Source organism: Arachis duranensis, chromosome 5, assembly GCF_000817695.3.
Source record: "Arachis duranensis cultivar V14167 chromosome 5, aradu.V14167.gnm2.J7QH, whole genome shotgun sequence".
Taxonomy (NCBI): domain Eukaryota; kingdom Viridiplantae; phylum Streptophyta; class Magnoliopsida; order Fabales; family Fabaceae; genus Arachis; species Arachis duranensis.
Window position 1 is genome coordinate 35,608,773 of NC_029776.3, and position 3,614 is coordinate 35,612,386.

Below are 3,614 nucleotides of genomic sequence, written 5' to 3' on the forward strand. Positions count from 1 at the left end.
AGGGTTTAGCGTTTATTGTTTAAAGATTAGGGTTTAGGGTTTTTGGTTTAGGGTTTAGGGTTTATTCTTTAGGGTTTAGGTTTTATGGTTTAGGTTTTAGGGTTTAAGTTTTATAGTTTAAGGTTTAGGTGTTAGGGTTTATGATTTTGGGTTTATGATTTAGGGTTCAGGGTTTAGTGTTTTAGGTTTAGGGTTTAGGGTTTAGGTTTTATGGCTTATGGTTTAGGGTTTAAGGTTTAAGTTTTATGGTTTAGGGTTTAGTGTTTTTGGTTTAGGGTTTAGGGCTTAGGGTTTAGTGTTTATGGTTTGGGGTTTAGGGTTTAGGTCTTCGGGTTTATGGTTTTGGGTTTGTGGTTTAGGGTTTAGCGTTTAGTGTTTGTGATTTAGGGGTTTAGGGGTTTAGGGTTTATGGTTTAGGGTTTAGGGTTTAGGGTTTTAAGTATAGGGTATAGGGTTTAGGGGTTAGGTTTTATGGATTAGTGGTTATGTTTTAGGGTTTATGATTTAGGGTTTAATGTTTATAGTTTCTGGTTTAGGGTTTAGGGTTTATAGTTTGGGGTTTAGTGTTTAGGCCTTAGGGTGTATGGTTTTTGGTTTGTGGTTTAGGGTTTAGGGTTTAAGGTTTGTATTTTCGGGTTTTGTGTTTGTGGGGAGGTGTTTAGGGTTTAGGCTATGGGGTTTCGGGTTTAGCATTTTGTGTTTATGGTTTATGGTTTAGTGTTTGTGGTTTAAGATTTAGGGTTTAGGTTTTATGGTTTAGGGTTTAGGGTTTATGGTTTATGGTTTAAGGTTTAGGATTTAGGGTTTTGGGTTTAGGGTTTAGGGTTTATGGTTTAGGGTTTACGGTTTACTGTTTATGGTTTAATGTTTAGGGTTTAGGCTTTTGGGGTTTTGGTTTAGGATTTAAAGTTTATGGTTTATGGTTTATGGTTTAGGTTTTAGGGTTTTTGGGTTAGGGTTTAGGGTTTAGGATTTGTGTTTTAGGGTTTGGTTTTTATGGGTTGGTGTTTAGGGTTTTGGGTTTGTGGTTTTGCGTTTAGGGTTTAGGGTTTGGTGTTTGGGGTTTAGGGTTTAGGATTTTGGGTTTTGGTTTTATTGTTTAGATTTTAGGGTTTGGGGTTTATGGTTTATGGTTAAGGGTTTATGTTTTATGGTCAAGGGTTTATTGTTTAGGGTTTAGGGTTTAGGTTTTATGTTATGTGGTTTTAGGTTTAGGCCTAGGGATTATGGTGTAAGGTAAGGGGTTTAGTGTTTAGGGTTTATGGTTTTGTGTTTCTGTTTTAGGGTATAGGGTTTAATGTTTAGGGTTTAGGGTTTAAGGTTTATGGTTTGGGGTTTAGGGTTTAGGCCTTAGGGTTATGGTTTAGGGTTTTCGGTCGAGTGTTAAGGGTTTGTGTTTTAGGGTTTTTTGTTTGTCGGGTGGTGTTTAGGGTTTTTGGTTTTGGGTTTAAGGTTTAGGGTTTAGGGTTTGTGTGTTTATGGTATAGTGTTTGTAATTTCGGGTTTTGGGTATAGGGTTTAGGTTTTATGGTTTAGGGTGTAGGATTTATGGTTTACGGTTTAGGGTTAGGGGTTTAGGGTTTACGGTTTATGGTTTAGGGATTATGATTTAGGATTTTAGGTTTAGGGTTTAGTCTTTATGGTTTAGGGTTTAGGGTTTTGTGTTTAGGGTTTACGGTTTAGGGGTTAAGGTTTTATGATTTAGGGTTTAGGGTTTATGCTTTATGCTTTAAGGTTTATGGTTTATGGTTTAGGGTTTGGGATTTATGGTTTAGGGTTTATAGTTTATGCTTTTGGGTTTTGGGTTTAGGATTTAGGGTTTAGGGTTTAGGTTTTATGGTTTAGGGATTCGGGTTTATGGTTTATGGTTTAAGGTTTATGGTTTAGGGTTTATGGTGTATTGTTTAGGGTTTAGGGTTTAGGGTTTATGGTTTAGGTTTTATGGTCTAGGATTTAGGGTTTATGGTTTATGTTTTATGGTTAAAGGTTTAGGGTTTAGGGTTTTGTGTTTAGGGTTTAAGGTTTAGGGTTTAAGGTTTTGGGTTTAGGGTTTAGGGTTTATGGTTAGGTTTTATGGTTTAGGGTTTAGGGTTTAGGGTTTATACTTTAGGGTTTATAGTTTAGGCTTTAGGCTTTAGTCTTTAGGTTTTTGGGTTTTGTGTTTGCAGGTTAGGGTTTAGGTTTGGGGTTTGGGGTTTAGGGTTTAGGGTTTATGGTGTAACATTTAGGGTTTTGGATTTAGCGTTTAGGATTTAGGGTTTAGGGTTTAGGGTTTAGGTTTTAGGGTTTAAGGTTTAGGGTTTAGGGTTTGAGGATTAGGGTTTATGGTTTAGTGTTTAAGTTTTATGGTTTAGGGTTTTGGGTTTAGGGTTTACGGATTAGGGTTTAGGTTTAGTGTATAGGGTTTAGGGTTTTGTGTTTAGGGTTTACGGTTTAGGGGTTAAGGTTTTATGATTTAGGGTTTAGGGTTTATGGTTTATGCTTTAAGGTTTATGGTTTATGGTTTAGGGTTTAGGGTTTGGGTTTATGGTTTATGGTTTAGGGTTTAGGGTTTGGTGTTTGTGGGTTGTGGTTTGGGGTTTAGGCCTTATGGTTTATAGTTTAGGGTTTGTGGTTTAGGGTTTAGTGTTTACGGTTTCTAGTTTAGGGTTTAGGGTTTAGGGTTTATGGTTTAGGGTTTGTAGTTTAGGGTTTAGGGTTTAGGATTTAAGGTTGATTATTTAGGGTTTAGGGTTTAAGGTTTTGGGTTTAGGGTTTAGGATTTATGGTTTAGGGTTTAGGTTTTATGGTTTAGGGTTTAGAGTTTATGGTTTATGGTTTAAGGTTTAGGATTTAGGGTTTTGGGTTTAGAGTTTAGGGTTTTGGGCTTTATGGTTTAGGATTTATGGTTTATGGTTTATGGTTTAGAGTTTAGGATTTAGGGTTTAGGGTTTAGGTTTTATGGTTTAGGGATTAGGTTTTATGGTTTATGGTTTAGGATTTATGGTTTATTGTTTAGGGTTTAGGGTTTTGGTTTATTGTTTAGGGTTTAGGGTTTAGGGTTTAGGTTTTATGGTCTAGGATTTAAGGTTTATGGTTTATGGTTTATGGTTAAAGGTTTAGGGTTTAGGGTTTTGTGTTTAGGGTTTAAGGTTTAGGATTTAGGGTTTAGGGTTTATAGTTTAAGATTTAGGGTTTAGTGTTTTGGGTTTAGTCTTTATGGTTTAGGGTTTAGGGTTTAGGGTTTTAGGATTAGTGTTTAAGGTTTAGGGTTTTGGTTTTATTGTTTAGGGTTTAGGGTTTATGGTTTAGGCTTTAGCATTTAGGGTTTAGGGTTTAGGGTTTACGGTTAGTGTTTGGTATTTTCGGTTAGGGTTTGGGGTTTAGGATTTGAGGTTTAGGGTTTATAGTTTAGTGTTTAGGTTTTAAGGTTTAGGGATTTGGGTTTAGCGTATTGGTTTTAGGGTTTATGATTTAGGGTTTATGGTTTATGGTTTAGTGTTTAGGGTTTATGGTTTAGGGTTTATCGGTTTGGGTTTATATTTTGGGGTTATGGTTTAGGGTTTTAGGTTTAGGGTTTATGGTTTTGGTTTTATGGTTTAGGTTTTATGGTTTAGGGTTTAGGGTTAAGGGTT

The 3,614-nt window shown here is 36.0% G+C and overlaps 1 long non-coding RNA gene across 3 annotated transcripts in view; it reads left to right on the top strand.

Annotated features, from left to right (window-relative positions):
* The first annotated feature begins 3,345 nt into the window (after positions 1–3,345).
* The window catches only part of LOC127747789 (uncharacterized), an 11,264-nt gene continuing 10,995 nt past the window's right edge, over positions 3,346–3,614 (top strand). For 2 of the 3 annotated variants that reach the window (XR_008009725.1, XR_008009727.1), the window contains exon 1: positions 3,347–3,374. This is a non-coding gene — a long non-coding RNA (uncharacterized LOC127747789). Of the gene's footprint in view, positions 3,375–3,614 lie in introns of all 3 variants that reach the window. The other variant, XR_008009728.1, reaches the window with a different exon arrangement.